This window comes from Talpa occidentalis, unplaced genomic scaffold (assembly GCF_014898055.3).
Source record: "Talpa occidentalis isolate TD23 unplaced genomic scaffold, MPIMG_talOcc4v2.1 talOcc4.5, whole genome shotgun sequence".
In the NCBI taxonomy this organism is placed as follows: domain Eukaryota; kingdom Metazoa; phylum Chordata; class Mammalia; order Eulipotyphla; family Talpidae; genus Talpa; species Talpa occidentalis.
This window is the reverse complement of record NW_023604861.1, coordinates 118,032,468-118,053,483: the sequence shown is the minus strand read 5'-3', so window position 1 is coordinate 118,053,483 and position 21,016 is coordinate 118,032,468. Positions and strand designations below refer to the sequence as shown.

Genomic DNA, 21,016 nt, shown 5'->3' with positions numbered 1-21,016 from the left:
TTGCTGGAGATTGAATTCCCTAGGAACTGACTCTAAGATAGAACAGAACACAGGGGCCTCCCTGGTGGTGCAAGGGGTTAAGACGTAACCTACGAAGCTATCTGCAGCCACTGCGGCACGAGTTCGTTCCCCGCACATGGAGCTACCCACATGGCACAGCAGACCTCTCCTGACTCATCCGCTGCTCCCCTCAGCAGTATATTTCATTAGATCTACCTGTTCTGTTCCCCACTCTATATCTGGTGAATCCTCTCACTCCCCCACACCTCTGGCCTGTACCCCAGTTCTTATATGCATAAATAAATAAATCTTTAAAAAAAAAGAAAGAAACCAGAACACAGGTAGAGTTCTAGGGGTTATTCTTGAGATCAAGAGGTGTGGAGGGAATAGGACAAGAAGGACTGCAGCGGGAGCGAGTGGATAGTGTTCCATCTATTAAGAGTTCAGCCATCCCTGTGGGGATCCTTGAGGCTGGCATGGTCCTTTAGAGTTGTGCCAAGTTGGAGTGAAGGGTCAAACTCTTCATCTAGGTTGACCTGTCACTGAACACAGGTTGCCCTAGGAAAGGGCAGTGACATTGGGTGAGGTGGCTGTCTTCTCTTGAGTCAATTACAAGGGAGGGGTCTCCATGGAGAACTGTCATCTGACAATGTTTGTGCATTTCATTGTATATAAGTTCATTATCAAAGGAAAAAATGATTAAAAAAAGATTGAATTCTACTTAATGATTTTCATACAACTTAAGGGTAACTGTGTTGGTTCATTTTACTTAGAAATATGTCAAAATTAAGATAAATTGGTGGGTAAAGAGAGCATATGGCTAAATGTAAAGACATGTGGTAAAATAAGTATAATAAAGACACTAGTGGCACCATCTGGGTGTGGGTGTATGACTGCACTACAAAATTCTTTCTACTGTATTCTTAGAAAATTGTCAAAATGAAATATAGGTGTAAAGACACTTGGGGGGCAATTAGGAAAAATTCAGTAAGGACAGAATGCTAGGTGACATTAAGGAGTTATTTTTGCTACTTTTCTTTGGTGTTTTAGGGGTATTGTGGTTATGGATGAGAAGTGTGCTAAAATATTTAGCAGTGAAGTGTCAAGATGTCTGCCACTCACTTGAAAAGGGTTCAACAAAGATTTAAATAGGGCAAATAGAGTCACATGTTAACAATTATAGAATCGGACCGTGATTATTTGGATATTTATTGTTCTTTTCTTTCATTATAAAATATTAAAAAAATTAAGCAGTAGAAATCATGATATAGTATGCCAAAGGGCTGAGAATACCAAGAATGCAAACTCTACCTGAGAGAGTTATAATTTCTAGTATTTCTTGCTAAATATCAACCTTAGGTTGGTAGCTGTAAGAGCCAGTTGTTGAACCTAGTTCAGAAGGCCAAGGTTCCAGTACTCTCTTCTGGCCTGCTGTGTTATTTTACTTCTTTGGAGCTTTCTTATTTCAGAGTTTGAATGAGAACATCTGTGCTTATGACCTTTGCTTTATGGTCCTGGTTCTGGCCTACATTATTAAGAAGCTGAAGCTATATATAGCTTTCTCAACATAGATTAAGATCTGGGTTAATCTGAGCTTGCTTCAGTAGACATCAATTAGATACTTAACAACACATTCACTAATAAAAGGAAATGCAAGTGGAAGAGGAGAGTAACACGGCAAGGTATCTGTCAACCTGCAGGGTTTGCTTCTGTTCTCTGACAGTACTGAGAAATGACACAGAAACCCAGACAGCGCACGATAGGGATCCAGATGTTCTCACAAATCCAAATAATCATGGCCACACTGCTGTGAATGTATCGGGAAGCAGCATTTGGCTATCTTCTTGGCTCATTTCATGTTTGTGTCTGTGTCTGGGTACACTTATGGCTGTGTGGGTTTGCTCCAGGAGCTGGAAGGCTTTCTTTGGAAAAATTATGCTTTGCTTCATTTCATTGAAAATTCCTAGGCTAACAAACTTTCCTATTATGGAAACTAGTTCTCGAAGGATTGTGTGGTTGAAAATTTCTTGATAAAAATGTAAATACAGTGAAGCGCAGAGGACCTCAGGCTCCCTTCATTTATATTTTCCATGGGACTTCTGGTGAAAACTTGGGTGCTCTCTATATTGCACATTCTAGATTAGTGGGCCCCCAACTTAACTGTCCCCAAGGATTTCATCAGGAGTTATTTTAAAATGTAGATTTCTGGGTTTACCCCAAAATCAGAATCTCTGGGGGATAGGCTCTTGGAATATTTTTTTTTTTTTTAGCTACTGAAGTTATTCAGATGGTAAGCAAGTTTCTAGAACTGTAGACCTGTGTGCCTGACACCTTCGTGTGCATAAGAATTACCAAGATATCTTAAAATGAAAATTCTTATTCAAGTAGTTTTAGGGGGTGCTCAAGATTTTTGTATTTTTAACAGAGCTTTTTGGCCCTGCTGTTGGTATGCAGGCCTCGCTATGAGTAGAGAGAAATTAGATCATGTCCTGAAATTTTTTTCTTAAAATTAGGGTCATATTTTCCTTTCCAGAGACCCTATTTGGCCAGCATTCAGCATGTGACAAACTTTCTTCTCACCTATTTGCTTGCTATCTTGTTGCTTTGAAATATTGCTTGAAATATACAGATTCAATGCTATTCCAATCAAAATTTCAATGTCATTCTTCAAAGAAATAGAACAATTATTGATGAAATTCATATGGAATCACAAAAAACCCCGAATAGCCAAAGCTCTCCTGAAAAAAAGAGAAGGGAATGGAGGCATCACACTCCCAGACTTCAAACTATACTACAAAGCCATAATCATCAAAACTGCATGGTATTGGAACAAGAACAGACATACAGACCAATGGAATCGAATAGAAAATCCAGAAATAAACCCACAGATCTATGGTCAACTAATCTTTGACAAAGGAGCAAAGACTATGCATTGGAGCAAAGAAAGTTTGTTCAATAAATGGTGCTGGGAAAACTGGGTCGCTACATGCAAAAGAATGAAGCTTGACCACTACCTCACACCATACACAAAAATCAACTCAAAATGGATTAAAGAACTAGACATAAGACCTGAAACCATAAAATATATAGAAGGAAATATAGGCGAAACACTACGGGATTTGCACATCTTTACAGACACATCACCCAAAGCAGTGATAGTGAAGGCGAAGATAAACAGCTGGGACTACATCAAATTAAAGAGCTTCTGCACAGCAAAAGAGACAATAACAAAAACAAAGAGAAACCCCACCAACTGGGAGAACATTTTTGCACCCAACACTAATGATAAAGGACTGATCACAAAAATCTGCAAAGAGCTGATGAGACTCAACAACAACAAAGAAAATAATACAGTTAAAAAATGGGCAGAAGAGCTAAAAAGAAACTTCTCTGAAGAGGAAATGCAAATGGCCAACAGGCATATGAAAAAATGTTCAACATCACTTGTAATCAGGGAAATGCAAATCAAAACTACCATGAGATACCATCTTACACCAATGAGAATGGCACATATTAAAAAAACTAGCAACAAAAAATGTTGGCGAGGGTGTGGAGAAAAAGGAACTCTTGTGCACTGTTGGTGGGAGTGCAAACTGGTCCAACCACTATGGAGAGCTGTGTGGAGATTTCTGGACCTACTAAACATAGAGCTTCCATATGATCCAGCAATTCCACTCCTAGGTATCTACCCAAAGGACACAGAAACATCCATTCCAAAGAACACCTGCACCCCTATGTTTATAGCAGCACTGTTTACAATAGCTAAGCTTTGGAAACAACCCAAATGCCCAAAAATAGATGACTGGATCAAGAAGATGTGGTACATATACACCTTGGAATATTACTCAGCATTCAAAAAAGATAAGCACATGCAATTTGCAGCAACATGGATGGCGCTGGAAGGGATCATGCTCAGCGAAATAAGCCAAAAAGAAAAAGAAAAATACCGGATGGTCTCACTCATAGCAGGAATCTAGAAAACTTAAATAAGGGACCAGGAAAATGAATAACTATAAGAAAGTGAAAATCAGAATCAACAAAAAACTATGAAACAGAGACACTTTTGGGGGGGTGGGGGGCGGGAGGGGAGGGATTGGGATCAGAAAGGGGGGGTTGCAACTGTATGGGGAATATAAAAATAAAATTTATTATTAAAAAAAAAGAAATATTGCTTGAACAATCTGAGTTAATAACTCAGATTAAGGTGACCATCTACCTCAATTTGCCCAGCAGAGTCCTACTTCACACCTCTTGTCCTGACATAATTATTAATAATCCCTCCACCACATTCACAATTAGAAGTGTCTCCATTTGGAAAATAAATTCAAAGGGACTCTTTCTAAGCCCACAAACATTGAAAAGTAACATGGTACGTTGTCCAGAACATAGGTTGTTCAGCCAAAATCCTGTGTGGGTTGAAATCTTGGCTTTATTATTCCATACTACCTCTATAAACGTGAGCAAGTCAAAACCCAATTATCTCATGTATAAAGCAGAAGCGATTTGTGATGAAGACTAATAGAAATGATAAAAGAATCTTCTAGCAGAGTGACTGCTAGTAAAATCCATTTATTGAGGATCCTGTCTTTTTCTTTTAGTGTTTTTGTAAAAGAACTGGGGTGTAGGTCAGAAGTGTAGGGGGGTGAGAAGATTCACCAGAGACAACATGGGGAACAGAACAGGTGGATTTACTGAGGTACACTGCTAGGGGGAACAGCAGGTAAGACAGGAAAGTTCTGCTGTGCTATGGGGTTAGCTCCCTGGCTGGGGATTAACTCCAGCTGTAATAGTGATAATGCTGAGACTTAACCCCTACGCCACCAGGGAGGCCCACGGACCCTGTCTTTTTATGGTCAGTGAAGTGGCCACACTTTGGAAAGATAAAGATAGAGTGCTGCTATCAAGTTATGGAAGAACTTGTACTGCAGAGGTGCATCTGCTGCCTGTATTTCAGTGCAACCCTTATAACACTCTTATAGTCTGTCTCAGAACCCAGTAGTTCATGTGATCTCCACAGGAACTCTAGTGCAATGTTGATAAACCTAAATCCTGAACTGGGGAGACAAAGGTATTCACATTGATTGAGTTCCAACTATGTACCAGATCACAAATACCTTCTTAGGACAAAGTGTAAAGAAGTTTAATTCATCCATAACCAGAAAGAATTTACGGATTTCCTGGATCAAGCTCTATATCCAGTATTTTCCATCTAAAATCTCAGAAAGCGACTTTGATATGACCATAGATATAAGCAAGGATAGAGAAAACCTAGTGTCTTGATTACCTCTTACTGCAATAAACCCCCCATGAAAACATACCAACCTGATAAACCACTTTGAACAAGATATAACTGATGATTGGTTTTAAGAATGTCCATCAACTAGCTATGCAGACTCAGCTGGATAATCTCATGTTACTCTATAGTATCATGGCAGTGAATTTTAAGAATTAGAAAATTTGAGATGCCATTTGAGAATTATGTTAGGTTTTAATTATTAAGAACCTGTCTGGAAAAAAAAAAAAAAAAAAAAAAAAAAAGAACCTGTCTGAGCCAGACAGGTGCTGTATAAGCATTGCCTCACTGAATATCCAAAATAACTTTATGGGGTGAATAGTGTTGTTTTCTGTTTTTACAGGCAAGGAAACGGAAATAAAAGAAATTTAGTTTCATCTGAGGCCATATCCCAAGTCTAAAATAGAACTGAGATTCAAACTCGGGTAAGTCTAACTCTGAGGTCCTTATTCTTAATCACCACGTATGTTTTCTGCATGTTAAATAATGCTTCCATTTTTCACACATTCAAAAGCTACATTTTGTTGCTCTCCAATCTAGTGTGCTCAAACTTGGAAGCTGACCTTAGAAGTACAGACTCTATAAAATATTTATCTAAATCTGGAGCAAAAATAGGCAACCAGTGTATTGACTTGGAGTTGGAACAATTAGGCAAAAGTACACATATTTCAAGTGTATATATTTTATCAGTCTTGACAATTGTGTATATCCATGAAACCATCACCACAATCAAGTTAACAATTATTTCTCTCTCTAAATTTTCCTTCAGCTCCTTTCTAATCTATCGCTCCTTTGCCAAGATCTACAGGCAACCACTGGTCTGCTTTCTGTCACTATAGGTTAGTTTACATTTTTTAGAACTTCATATAAACAGAATCATACAGTGCATACTTCTTTTCAGCATGCTTCTTTCACTTAGCATAATGATTTTGCGAATCATCTTGAAATCTCAATTTGTTCAACATGCCAAATATATTTTTTTTATTACTGAGTTGTTTTACAGTATATGGACATACCACAAGTTGTTTACCCACTTTCCTACTTATTTGCATTTGAGCGGTTTCTAGTTTTTGGTCACCTGCTCCTGGGAAGTAGCTGAACTCGCTGGGAACTGAGAAACAACAATCAAGAGGGCCTTGGCAGACAAACAGGACTGGCCCCTGCTAGGCCCCACCTGCCTGCTAGCAAGCTAGCTGCACAGTGAGATTTCACCCTCCACCAGTTACTTCTTCATATCTACTTACAAAGATCTTATAAAAATTAAATGAACAATATATGTGAAAGCTTTGACATATAGCAGGAATGAATAAGTATTAATTCCCTTATTTTTCATAGATCAGTATTTAAAATTGAAACTGCATTTTCTATTTTTTGATAATTACTACAAAAACCCAGACTTCTTAGACAGTTTTCCTTCAATTTGCGTACTTATGTAGGCAGTGCTTTTTTCTCTCTCTCTCTCTTTAGATGTAAGCTCCATGCAGCCAATCATGTCTACCTGGCCCACAGTTTTATTTTCATATACTAGCATAGAATTTGCTAGAGAGCTAGTGATAATATTTTTTTCCTAAATAAGTGAGTAAATGCTATCTGTAAGTCATTGCTATACAACTGTTGGTCTCTGGAAGCTTTATTTATTTATTTATTTATTTATTTATTTATTCATACAAGCACTGGGTACAGTCAGAAGCGCAGGAGGGTGAGAGAATTCACCAGAGCCAGAGCGGGGAGCAGAGCCCACAGAAGGACCGAAGTACACTGCTGAGGGGAGCAGCAGGCGGCAGGAGAGGTCTGCTCGCCATGTGGGACCCTCCTCTGGTGGCAGGGGAGCAGCCGGGGATCGAACCAGCTCTGCAAGGGCTGGGGGTAGCTTTGCAACCCAGCGCTCAACCGCTGTGCCACCAGGGAGGCCCTCTGGAAGCTTTTCAATTATGTTTTTCCCCAAGAGAGGACAAGTCAGAATTCATTCTAATCAGAAGGCTATAGATTAGGAAAATAACATGCACAGATGACCAAAGGCAGTTCAACTCGTTCTTCTTCATTCAAAAGATAATGACCAAACTAGAGTACCTTTTTGATAGGGATATTTTGTCTTGTGGGGCAGCTAACAATTAAGCCAAAAGTCTTGATTATTAATGCTGTGACTTTCAGATTTTATAAGTTTATTCTGAATGGACAGAGCATTTCTTTTTCTGTTGTAAATTTTGTCAGGTTTAGTGCCTGTTTAACTGTGTATAAGTACTTGATGGAGAATACAACCAAAGTTAAAGCCCTCTCTGTGAAGTTGAGGGCTTTTGAGAGTCTGCCTATTTTAAACATCCAAAAGAGAGTTTGAATGACCACATGCAAATCAGCTTCCTACAGGAGTATCATAGGTGTGACTGTTTACAGTGATTGAAATCCAAGAGAGTCTCTTCGAGAAGCACATAGGGATGGTGACAGCACATGGTGAACACAGCAACTTGGTTTCTTGGCGGTCCTGTAAAGCCAACTAATGATAAGGCACACCTTGCCATTGAAGTTTTTTCCTCCAAGAAAATGAATATTTAAGAAAGAAAAAGAGGAAGAAAAGGAAAAATAGTTTTTTTTTTTCCTGAGATTTGCTCTTAAGTTTCATAAGTGATTCTATTTCCAGTAGTATTTGAATCAGGTTTGAGTTAATATTAAGGTTCAATGACAACTCTGCAGCAGAAAGGCTAAAAACTCAAGCCCTCACTCCTCTCTGCAAGTGAAGTTTTTCTTTAAGCTTGTCAAATAAATATGTCTTGGGAAGATGGTGATTAAGTGTGAACAGATGGTCATTTTTAGCTGAGATATTAAGTCTAGATATTTTACAGAATCATTTGCCTGTTGGAATCAGTGGGTGTGATGTGGTGTACTACTTGGCAAGACACCAAGTTTGTCAAAGCTAATTGGCAACTATGAGAAAGATTCAAATTCCTTATATGGTGTTAGGATTGAGGAATTGTTACGATTGGGAGGAAGATAAATACGTGGTGCTACCCGATGCCAAAACCTTTTGCTGTGTCTCTGTAGGCTCAAGAATGCCCAAACAGAAATATACTATTTCCAACAAACAACACTGAGGAGGAGTGAAAAGCGACCAGATACTTGGTTCTGGTTATAGCTTTACCTTTTGCTGACTTTGTGACCTGGGGCAAGTTCCTGAACCCCCTCCACATCCCAGAGTCTTTATTTTTCAAATGGAGAAGAGTTGGAATTACAATGTAATTCAGTTCTTTTCCAAAGCATTGTCCAGCTAAGACTTTCTCATTAGATCAGAGGACATTTCAAAGCCTTTGTGTGGGGCTGGTGTACTGTGGACACTTTCCTGTCTTCTCCCAGAAGTGCAGATACTGCTTGAAAGTTCCAAGCCCCAGGATATCAGTCTGCATCCTTCTTTGTGTTCTTTATAGCTCAAGGATTTGAAGGTCTGGGGGTGTGTGAACCACAAATTTCAGAAAAATCTAGGAGCTGAGTTCATAGCTCAGAATATGTCAGGACTAGTCCAGCAACTCTGAGGGTTGTTAGTAAGTCCATTCAGGCAGTCTGGAGGCAGCAATCCAAACATTCTCCAATCCTCCAGCCCATGTGAGCAAGATGAAGGAAAGAGGGGAGATGGACATCTGGGTGGATCAGGGATTTTTCAGCTTTCATACACCATTTACTCAGGCTATATTTATATATTTAAATACATGGTTTCTCTGAAAAACTTGTAACCAAGTGTGATGAAAAGATTTGTAGTTAGACCAAGGGTTGAGAGCTGTTGTGAGAGGTACTTCATAGCAACAACAATATTTAATGAAACTGATAACTTGAGGGAACTCATAGAAGGAAGGGCATGACCCAGGTGCAATACAACTTAATGGCACTCAGAAAAGATATAGAAATAATTGCACTAAAGGAAAATGAGGGCCTCCCTGGTGGCACAAGGGGTTAAGTACTGCACTATGAAGCAATCTGCAGCCTCTGCAGCATGAGTTCGATCCCCGGGCGGCCAGGGAGCAACCCACATGGCGCAGCAGACCTCTCCTGACTCGCCTACTGCTCCCCTCAGCAGTGTGTTTCGGTCATTCTGCCTGTTCTGTTCCCCACACTGTGTCTGGTGAATCCTCTCACCCCCCATATCTCTGGCCTGTACCCCAGCTCTTGTATGCATAAATAAATAAATCTTTAAAAAAAATAAAGAAAAATGAAAGTCCTGTCTTCACAAGCCCATGTTTGCCAAGTCCATAATAAACCACCCAAGAAGATGCATAGGATCGTTATCATCCCCAGCATCCTAGACTTATGGTGAAGTACAGATGCCTGTGATCACTGCCAGGAGCTATGTCTGTTATTTGACTAATGGACTTGACTAGTGGATACTCATGGACTTAGAGGCAGATGACACCTCCCTTGAGGAGGTCAAGGGACTTGGGAGAGAGAATAATACTCCTGATAGACACAATCTCCCCTCTACCCCAATCCCCTCCTTTGGTAGAGGACAATCAGGGCACTAGGGGGCGGTTCCTACCCATCATGGCTGAATCGGGTTAGGCTCTCTAACCCAGAATTCTTGGATGCTCCTGTGTGAGCCTGAACAATGGGCCAAGTGGGTCATAGCACTGTATGGGGTGGGGGTGGAGGGAGGGAGATATCTCATATACCACCTGAATTGAATTAGACCTGAGTTTATCAATGCATGGAAGTGCCTAGAATCAGGTGAGGATGAGAGAGGTCTTTCCAGCAAGCATTTTCTACCCTCATAATCAACGTCAAAACCCTTCTTTCTCTGTATACAATCTAACTGACATAGGAGTAATTCTAAAACTGAGACGTTCCTCTCAATTTGCTTTCTAACAAGATTTCTTTGCTGTAGAATCTCTTAGCTTTTCCATGGAGCTAATGGAAACAGATTATGGAATGGATTGCAGAGTAAGAATGTAACAGGGTGGTCCCCAGGAAAGGGGGAGGTTCCCTGCCCCTCCCAAGGGAGGGTGGAGCTGAGCAGGAAGAGGAGAAGCTGCAGAAGAGACTGAGGAAGGAAGCAGCATGGAGCCAGGAGACCTGGAGGAGGCGCATGGAGCCTAGAGACACGTGAAGAAACTGCGCTTGTCTTTTGGTCGTGGACTAGGTGACACAGATGTGGGTGAGACCCGTGGGGAGGTGACAATGGCAGCTTTTATCTTGATGTTGATTTTGCTCTTTTCCTTCCGGGCTTGTCCAGTTGTTTGTGACCCTTTTCTGTGGGTCCCCACTGGAAGATGCTTTAGACTTGTAGCAGGCTTTGGGGCCTTGTTCTGGGCCAATCCCATATGGATGGACTTTTACCCACGAGGGGACGGGTAACTTTGGGTGCTTCATTTAGAAACTAGACTCTTTGCCTTACCTGTATTGTTTCCTAGTTTTATTAAAGTTCCTTCCCATTAAAGTCTCCTATGTTTTGTGTTGATGCGGCGGATGGCAGAACCCATTTAGAATAGGCAGGTTTGCGGGGCTTGGGCTGACCCTCTCCCTGTCCTATAACAAGAAGACCTTAGTAATTGCTGTTTGGGAAGCTGAACTTATTGGAAAAACAAATGGACATATCAGGCTTTCAGAACTTAGTTTCTGCCAAGCAGTCATCTATATAAATTCTTCACTGTGATGATGTGTCCAGTGTATCAAAAACATCCAGGTATGACTGTAAACAGGATTGAGAATCTTATCAATCAACATACATATATGTGCATATAAACATATACACACACATCACGTGCATAGATATGTGCTTTATTAATGAACCTGGCTGAAATAATCCCATATTAAACATTTTAAAAATTAAACATGAATTAAAACTTTGTTTGAAGCATGCAAGTGACATTTTAAGTTGGTTGCTGATTTCTAAACTCCCACATTTGTTACATCTGCTACTTTCTTCTCCTTTTGGGTTCATATCTTCCCTGACTACCTTATCTTTTAAAAACATCTAACCCCTCCCCTACCACCTTCTTGTGCCCAGGGTACCATATTAAAAGAATAGAACTCTCCAAGTTTTAGCTGGGCATCTGATTGCCTACATAGCTACTTCCTTTCCCAGATGTCCTTATAATTTGCTGTGACCACGTGACTAACTGGTTCAAAGGGAATTGAGAGGAATGAAAATATATCACTTGTGGGTCATCTCCCAATGACAAGCCATTGGCTCTGGGCATTCTTTGCTTCTTCTCCACAAGCTGACACAGATAAGGTATTGGTGAACTGCTCTAACCCTGTGTTAAAACATGTACTGCCATTGTTTTTGACCATTTTTTTTCTTATTTCTCTATTATTGAAATTCAGTTGTGTCCTTACAATATACCCTCTACCCCATTGCTCTGTTTCATTTTCTTCATTTTCTTTGTCTGTCAGTTGTTTTCTTTGTCTGTCAGTTGTCTGTCTCCCTTCTCTGGAATGGAATTCTCAAGAAAGCAGAAATCTTGTTTTAACTTCTGCAATCCCTCGTGGTCAGAAGAACATCTGGGAAATGGTAGATGATCAATAAGAATTTGTGAATAGTTGAATGAATGAATGCATGCATGTATGCATGCATTGTAGGTTGGTAAGTAGTAATCAGTGAGTCATGAGTGCATTTTAATGGGTTGTTAGAAGGCTCCCCCAAGGAATGGAAAACTGAATCTCTGGATGTATGTGGCTCTGTCTTGCCATTATCATTTTTTACAAAAGTCAAATTGTTCTACCTTGTGCCACATCTCAGCTTTACTGACAGAGGCCAAGGTGTAGGCCTAGTTTTAAAGCAGCAATTATTTAGTGCCTTACTTATTTGAAATGGGGTTGCTTGGTGGAATAGGACAATATTAGAAGAAAGCAGGGAAAGGGTGAGTGAAAAGTATTCTTATTCTATCTCAACCTTGAGGGTCGTGATAGGATGACTATAACTCAGTGGCCAGACTGCGCACTCTGTGAGCCCTGTGGGTAATTATACTGGACAACAAATGCTAACAGGGACTGTTTCAGGCAAAACTGAGTCACTGTCTAGTTAAGTATCAATTCACATAGAAAATTTACCTGCTTTGTTTTAAGATAAACACCCCACATTTGGGAAATGGCACTCTCAAGAATTTAATGAGTGGCACCAGAAAACACAGCAAAGGGCCTGACTTTTCTCCTGTGACTGGATGCTGTACTGAAACATGAGTAAGTCACTCAACGTATCAGCTCCCAGAATGTTTAATCTCCAGATTAATGCCATTTTAAGCCATTTAAGAACCAAAGCAAAGCTTGACCAGCAGGGCACGATACAAAAAAAATAATTAGAATTTCAAAAGCATTAGGGAAGCAGCGTTGTTTAAAAAGTTCACTTTCCGCCACACCCTGGAGACAAAATAACACAATTTAGGACATATATGAGGCTGAAAGAAAGGAGAAGCTGCAAATTCTCAGGAGAAATAAGCATTCTGAACAGAGGGTTATGGAAATGGGCAAGATGTGAGCACAATAAAAGGGTTGTGGGAGAAAGCAATACAAGGGAACAAATGTAAAAGGAAAGATATTTACAGGATGAGAAATACAGTAATGCATTTCAAGTGGGAATGTTAGAATGATTTCTGATATATTTGGAGAGACAATTGCACACTTTATTGAGGGCTCTTACCTGTCTGGTGATGAACTCATGGTGTGAAGGGATTATCTCTTTATCCTAGTGTCAGAATCAACGCCAATACATTAAATATACACTAAGAGTGGTCACATATTTTCACGCTTGGTAGAGCACTACAGAATCATACAAAAGAGGAACTTAGCCAAAAATGATGTTTACAACTAAAACTGTAATGAGGGGAAGCCACAGAAGATCACGATGCCATGGTAACACTTATTTACACATCACGCCTGTTCTGGGAGTTTTTTATATTATAAGGAGAGATGTATTCTCTCTCACAATGAATCAGGGATGCAGTGGTGAGATATTTCATATCTGGACTTTACTAACTTGTGAAAGTCAGCAGAATCCTTTGTCCTGAGTTTTACTGTTGTTCCTGGGGGAGCAATAAAGCAGAAGAGAGTTTACCTTGAATAAAGACCTATTATTGGGAAAAATTAGGACTGGTAGACTGAGATTTCTGGTTGAATAAAATCATGCTTGGTTTTAGGGGAAATGATTATTTTTTAATTTCTTTTTTATTTTAATTTTTTTATTGAGGTGATGTTGGTTTATAATAGTATACATTTTAGGGTTTTGGGTATAGGTTCTTTTTTTTAAAGATTTATTTTTTATTTATACAATAGCTGGGGTATAGGCCAGAGGCACAGGAGGGTGAGAGGATTCACCAGAGACAGAGTGGGAGACAGAACAGGCAGATTGACCGAAGTACACTGCTGAGGGGAGCAGCAGGTGAGCCAGGAGAGGTCTGCTGTGCCATGTGGGAATCTTCCTGGCCGGTTGGGAATAGAGCTTGCGCTGTAGAGGCTGTGGACAGCTTCACAGCACTGTGCTCAACCCGCTACGCCACCAGGGAGGCCCTTGGGTTTTGATTCTTTAATGCATGTTGCCACACCACCACAAAAATACTAACAGCTCTGCATCAGAGTCCAGTCAACCCACTCCACCCTCACTCCCATCCCCCTCGCCCTCCAGTAGCCTTGGTTTTGAAGTCAGAGTCTGCAGTCAAATGTTTTCCCACCCAGATTGCAAACTGGTCCAACCACTATGGAAAGCTGTGTGGAGATTCCTCAACCTGCTAAAGATGGTGCTTCCATTTGATCCAGCAATTCCACTCCTAGGTATTTACCCAAAGAAACATTAATTCCAAAGGGCACCTGCACCCCTATGTTTATAGCAGCACTATTCACAATAGCTGAGCTATGGAAACAACCCAAATGCCCAAAAACAGATGACTGGATCAAGAAGATGTGGTACATATACACCATGGAATATTACTCAGCAATCAAAAAAGATAAACTCATGCAATTTGCAGCAACATAGATGGAGCTGGAAGGGATCATACTCAGTGAAATAAGTCAGAAAGAAAAAGAAAAATACCAAATGGTCTCACTCATAGCAGGAATTTGGAAAACCTAAATAAGGAACCAGGAAAAAGTACTAATTATAATAAAGTGAAAATCAAGATCAACAAACAACTATAAACCAGAGACACACTATGGCGGGGAGGGGAGGAGGGAGTAGAATTAAAAGAAATGGAGTGGGAATTGTATGGGGACTATAGCCAAGATGAAAATGTATACATTGTGCAAAAATGAAAAATATGTAAAAAATATATAAAATAAAAAAATGCTCAAAAAAATAAAAGTAAGAGTTAAAAAAAAAACCAAACTATTAGCCTTCTTAAAAAAAATGTTCTCCCACCCAGTTCTACCTCCGCAGCAGTCATTTTCTATGTTTGGTTTGGTTTTATCCATTCCTTTGCTTTGTGACTTGATATTCCACACTTGCATGAAATCATCTAGTATTTGTCTTTTCCCTTCAACTTACTTCACTTAGGATAATCCCCTCCAGGACCATCCATGATGTCACAGATACTAAATCTCATTTTTCTTTCTTTTTTTTAAAGTAATTTTGTGAATTTTTAAAAAAGATTTATTTATTTATGCATACAAGAACTGGGGTACTGGCCAGAGGTATGGGGGGTAGTGAAAGGATTCACCAGAGACAGAGTGGGAAACAGAACAGGCAGACTGACTGAAATACACTGCTGAGGGGAGCAGCGGGTGAGACAGGAGAGGTCTGCTGCACCATGTGTGTAGCTCCCTGGCTGGCTGGGAATCGAACTCATGCTGCAGTGGCTGCGCCACTAGGGAGGCCCTCATTTTTCTTTCTTAATAGCTGAGTAGAAATCACTCATAGTGTACAGTGTATGTACTATACATCTTCTGAATCTATGCATCTGTTTTGGGGCACTTAGATTGTTTTTATTGCTTGGCTATTGATGGTACTGCAAATGATCATAGCGTGCTTGTGTCCTTTCAAATTAGTGTTTTGTCTTCACAGATAGATACCTAAGGATGGGTTGCTGGATCATGATGTAGACCTATTTTTAATATTTTGAGAAACAACCATGCTGTCCCATCAAGCCAGAACCAGTTTACAGTGCCACGGGCAGCAGATGAGGCCTCCTTTTTCTCCAAGCTCTTTCCAACACTTGTTGTTTCTGTTTTTTTTTGATGTGGGCCATTTTCACAAGTGTGAGGTGGTTTCTCATTGTGGTTTGATTTGCATTTTCCTGATGATAAGTGATGATGGCCTTTTTTTTTTGTTGTTGTTAGCCATCTGTGTGTCTTTGGAGAATTGTCTAGCACTTCTGTCCATTTTTGATTAGATTATTTGTTTTCTCTAATTGAGTTCTTTTTAGGTCTTGGATATAAGCCCCTTGTCAGATACAGATATACAAATATTTTCTTCTATTCAGTAGGATGTATTTTTGTTTTAATGATAGTTTCTTTTGCTGTGGAGAAGCTTTTTAGTTTGATATAGTTCCATTTGTTTATTTTTGCTTTTGTTACCCATGCTATTGTTGTCAAATCCCCAAAGACATCATTGAAGCCAATGTTGCGGGTTGCTTTACCTATGTTTTCTCCTATGTATTTTATGGTTTCAGGGAAATGATTCATTTTAGAGTAGGCTCCAGATTACACTGGTTTTCAAACTTTATCATGCATTAAAATATGCTTAAAATGCAGATATCTGGCCCAGTTCCCAGAGTTCAGATTCAATGAGTCCAGGGCTAGGCATATGCAACTGTATTTTAAATAAGCTTCCAGGTAATTTTGAGCAAGTCATTCTTGGACCACATCTTGAGAATCACTATCCTAGAAAAACTACCCCAATTACCTGGAAGCCCCTGATGGAGGCTAAGAGATTCTGCAGAGACCTGAGGCAGGTTTTTGGAATCAACCTGGCACAAGCTTCCAGAAGACAAGCTGCAGCTTCAGTTTTCCACCTCTAATTAATAGAATCTGGAGCCTACAGTAGCTGGCATACGATTTAGAACTATTTTAAACAAGACAAAACAAATGATGTGCAGCTGGAAACCGCTACCTTGAAATATAAATTCAGCTGCAATTTGGACTCAATTTCTTACAGATGTGGCACAGCAATCTGATAGCACTTTCGAAAGCCTGTAACGCTGGAGTTGTGGCCTGCAAGGATCTGACAAGGGCAACCTACACTGGGGCTCATGTGACCATTATTATTTCTGAAAGTTATGACCATGTAACTATGCAGCATTACCAAAGTTAAAGTGCTTCAGCATTTCTTTTCAACAGAGAACTTGTATTTCCCTGACTGTAGCACAAAGGCATCCATGAATGTACTGTCTTTGTGTTTCTATTTCTCTTCATGGCAACATTATAGCTAACGTTGTATTAATATTACATCACAATAGCCTTAACTTTCTTTTCTGACATTTGCTTGGTATTTAGTGAAACAGGCTAATGCAGGAATTTGAAGGGAGTGACCGTGACCGCGGCTGATTTGTAATACTTTTTGCCTTCACCTTAACTGGTGGAGCTGCCAAATATATCTGTAGGTATTTTAGTGGAGTGTCTTCTCAAACTTTAGTGTATATCACAAATCCTTGGGTGGTATTTGTTTAAAATGCAGGTCCCCATGTCTCATGCACACACATGCTGATTCAGGCCTGGAGTGGGGTTGAAGAACGAGCAGTTTTAACAAGGTCCATGAATGATTCTGATTCCACTTTGAGTAGACCATGATAAGCACAACAGGAAATTGCAAAGGAGTGGGAGTTGTTGCACATGAATAGAAGAGAGAAGGTAAAGACATTCACTGTATGCAAGTGATCAAGGAACCAACAAGTGCTCAATCTCCATTACTGAGCACTGTGTTCCAGGCATGTGTTCTTAACTCATTTAGTTCTGAGTTAGGTTCAGTAATTGTCTTCATTTACAATTAGAAAATTAAGTGTGAGAGTGGTCAAGTATCTTGCCTAGAATTATAAAGCAATTAAAGATTGAATTTGAGAAGACAGTTCTGCCCCTAAGGAACTTATTCTAATTCCAACACTATAGTGTGTACTTTACTTTTAGAATCCAAGTTGCCAAGTAAATAAGTTGACTTTTTAAAAAAGGTGTATGTATGTGAATATTTATGTGACTAAAATATGTTCTGAGTTTTCCTTTAAAAAATGAATTCTTGGGCCTCCCCGGTGGCGCAGCGGTTGAGCGCTGGGTTGCGAAGCTGCCCGCAGCCTCTGCAGCGCCGGTTCAATCCCCGGCTGCTCCCCGGCCACCAGAGGAGGGTCCCACATGGCGCGCAGACCTCTCCTGCCGCCCGCTGCTCCCCTCAGCAGTGTACTTCGGTCCTTCTGCCTGCTCTGCTCCCCACTCTGGCTCTGGTGAATTCTCTCACCCTCCCGTGCTTCTGACTGTACCCAGTGCTTGTATAAATAAATAAATAAATCTTAAAAAAAAAAAAGAAAAAAAAATAAAAAAAAAAAAGAAAGAAATTTCTTTAAAAAAAAATGAATTCTTATTTTTTAATCAAAATAATTTGTGATTGCTTTTGTCTTAGCTTTTGGTCAAAGCCCATGATAGTAACTTGGTGTGGTGGTTATGGTGTCTAATCATTGATTGGATCTAGATTAGACTGATTCAGGAAGCAAGGTCTAAGTAGATTTGAAGATTGTTCCATAGAGTCCATGAAAATCTAAGTGTCTGCCTAGTGCTCCATCTTCTTTTGAGGAAGCTATTGCCGTGGAGTTTTGCCATGCTTTATGTTACCTGACTCTGTTGCCCTGGTCATAACTGACTACATCAGGGACTGGTGCCCAACTCAGAGGCAATTATTTAGAAGGTGACAATCAGTCCATGTTTTGGGGGGAATATGGGTAGCAAATGAACCTAAGAAGCAAGGGACAACAGGATTTCAAGCAGTAACAGGATGTCAAGGACACTCTGCTCAAAGCGCGACCCATGAATCTGTCAGTACCTGAACTCTCTGTTACAAGCGTATGAAGAGACAATACTGAAATTGAGAGTAAAAGTCTTCATCATGACTGAGCTTTGCCAGATCATCCAAGCAGATGATCTACATGAGTTATGTATAAGTGCAAAACGAATGATCGTCAACTGTAGTGACTTTAAACAGCGGTAAATAGTTATTATTTTATCCATTTTCTGTACTTCAGGAAATCAGGATCTACTTAACTGGTTGTTTCTGGCCCCAGAGCTCTCAGGAGCTTGCTGTCAAGGCAAGCTGGAGCTGGAGTCACTGAGGGGTAGACTGGGTAAGGGAGTCACCTCCAAGGTGACCAGTTCCTGTGGCTGTTGGCGAGAGACCACAGTTCTTTTCCACATGGACCTTTTCTTAAAGCTGCCTCAACATCCTGCTGACATGACTGCTGGTTACGCCAGCATTAGTGATCCAAGAGACAGAGGCTGCCCTGCTTTTTACAACTAGTCTCAGAAGTCACATTTGGTAACTTTTGCCATGTTCTAGTCATTAGAATGCACTCAAGAGAAAGGAAGTTGGATTCCACCCTTTGAAGAAGGGAGATTCAAAAATCTTGTGTACATATTTTAAAACCACTCTAGTGTATGCACCATGTCAAACAGGGTGATGACAAGTTTGTGTATCATGGGACTTGCATAGCAAGTTGCAAATGGTGAGAGCTGTGAGGTAGTCATGTGCAGCTGGACCACTTACTCCACAAAAGTGTGGGTACTTAAAGGAGTGGTTCCTCCCCAGGGGTATGTTTGGAAGCACTAGTTGAGACCCTTGTATTCTAAAACTGTGTCTTTAAAGGTTTTTACACACAACCCTAAAAGAATGAAAATCGATGTAAAATCTATTACTACATTTTAAAATTAATGCCAAACATGTTTAATCATAAGTTAAAACATCTTCTGATACATTACAAATACTGGTATTTCAAAAGAAATAATTGTATATCTCTTAAATTTATCCAGTGGAATTTAAATAACACAATGATTGGACACTTGCCATGCTTACTTAAAAACACTTGGACAAGACTAATTTAACACTTGAAATTGTATGTCTTTTCTTTTTTCTTTTAACCCACTTTCTCGTTATTTTTCACCTACCATACATTTCCATTTCACTTTATCCAGAAAAAAAAATCTTAATAAAAATTAATCTTTATTGAAAACCTTTTATCTATCATCCTATCATAATTGTTTGCTAAGAAAATATGTATATACATTGAAATTAATTACAGAAAAGTAATTTCATTTTCTGTAATTTAAGACTTTAACTGTTAAAATTTTTTTCTGGGGCCTCCCTAGTGGCTCAAGGGGTTAAGTCTCAGCACTATGAAGCTGTCGACAGCCATTGCAGCACGAGTTCGATCCCTGGTCAGAGAGCTAACCCACTTGGTGCAAGAGACCTCTCCTGTCTTGCCTGCTTCTCCCCTCAGCAGTGTATTTCAGTGTATCTGTCTGTTCAGCTCCTCACTCTGTCTCTGGTGAATCCTCTCACTCCCCCGCACTTCTGGCCTGTACCCCAGTTCTTCTATGTGAAAATAAAATCTTAAAAATTTTTTTTTCAATCTGGGTTAACATACAGGTAGTGTTTGTATATAATTGATCAAAATATGATAAACATTAATATTGATAAATAGCTATTAGAATTAAATTTTCATTGGAATTACTTCTATAAATCAGAAGACAGAGTTTTTACCTTTTTAGTTCGTGATTCTGTAGGATAAAAGTGACTTATTGCCAATATGAGAGAGCTCAGTATTAATTTTATATCTAGTTGTCAGTTTTATAGATGTCTGTGTAAGAAATTTTGTCCTCACAAACAGATAAGTGTGAACAGATAAAGTTTTGTCAAAATAGTGTTACTTAATATTTTTGATACTTCAGACTTCTATACCAAAATTTACACTGACATCTCTCATAAGAATGATTTTTACTGATCTAGTTGCTGATAATTGGGTTTCACTTCACTTTTGCTTAAAGCAAAGAATTGAAAACAGCTCTGCCCTTCAAAGAAATCTGTTGTCATATGAGTGATTCATTTCTCAGCCAGGAAAATACCACCCCCCAAATGTTTATCCTTGAAAAATTTTCACCAAGTTTTAAGAAGTGATTATTAATTCCACCTGGTAGTCTTACACTTAGAGGTACCCTATTAACCCTACATGTTTAGAAAAGGCTCAGAAATAAAAATATTATTCATTTCAACACAATTTTACCATCATGGTATTTTCTTTCAAATGCTTTTAACTTCTCAGACACTTTAGAACTAGACAATGAAAGCCTTTAGCTCATTCAGTTTATGAAAAATTAGGTCTACCATCTGACCTAATCATCAAAGCCAGTCTGTTTTTCAAAGAAATTAGTCAAATCAGACATACTTTATGCTAAAAAGTGTAATTCCATTTTTATTAAAATAAACAGATTGCTATATTTATATTTCATGTATTTTTATAAAATTCACAAAAAATAAATTACAGGTCATATGATATAGATGACAATAATCATGCCAACATTTAATGTTATAAAAAAACTATATTGTTTCTTTAATCTTCTATAAACCAATATAAAATTAAGTCAAATTTATTACATTTTAAAGAAAACGGTGAATATAGTAAAAGTCAGGCCATTCCTTCTATGTGTGGATATGTATTGAAGCTTATTCTTTTTTGATAGTTTTAATTCTCCTTGTTTTTAAAAATATCAAAGACATTTATATTTTGTATTGTTCTAGCTAGTGAATTTGCCTATCTTATCCTGCTGTTTTATTTTCCTCAGACTCTTAAC

At 39.2% G+C, this 21,016-nt stretch overlaps 1 long non-coding RNA gene across 1 annotated transcript in view; it reads left to right on the top strand.

Annotated features, from left to right (window-relative positions):
- The window catches only part of LOC129146841 (uncharacterized), an 89,350-nt gene that overhangs the window by 67,101 nt on the left and 1,233 nt on the right, over window positions 1–21,016 (top strand). The window contains exon 2 of the long non-coding RNA XR_008554110.1: window positions 5,637–5,718. This is a non-coding gene — a long non-coding RNA (uncharacterized LOC129146841). The remainder of the gene's footprint in view (window positions 1–5,636; window positions 5,719–21,016) is intronic.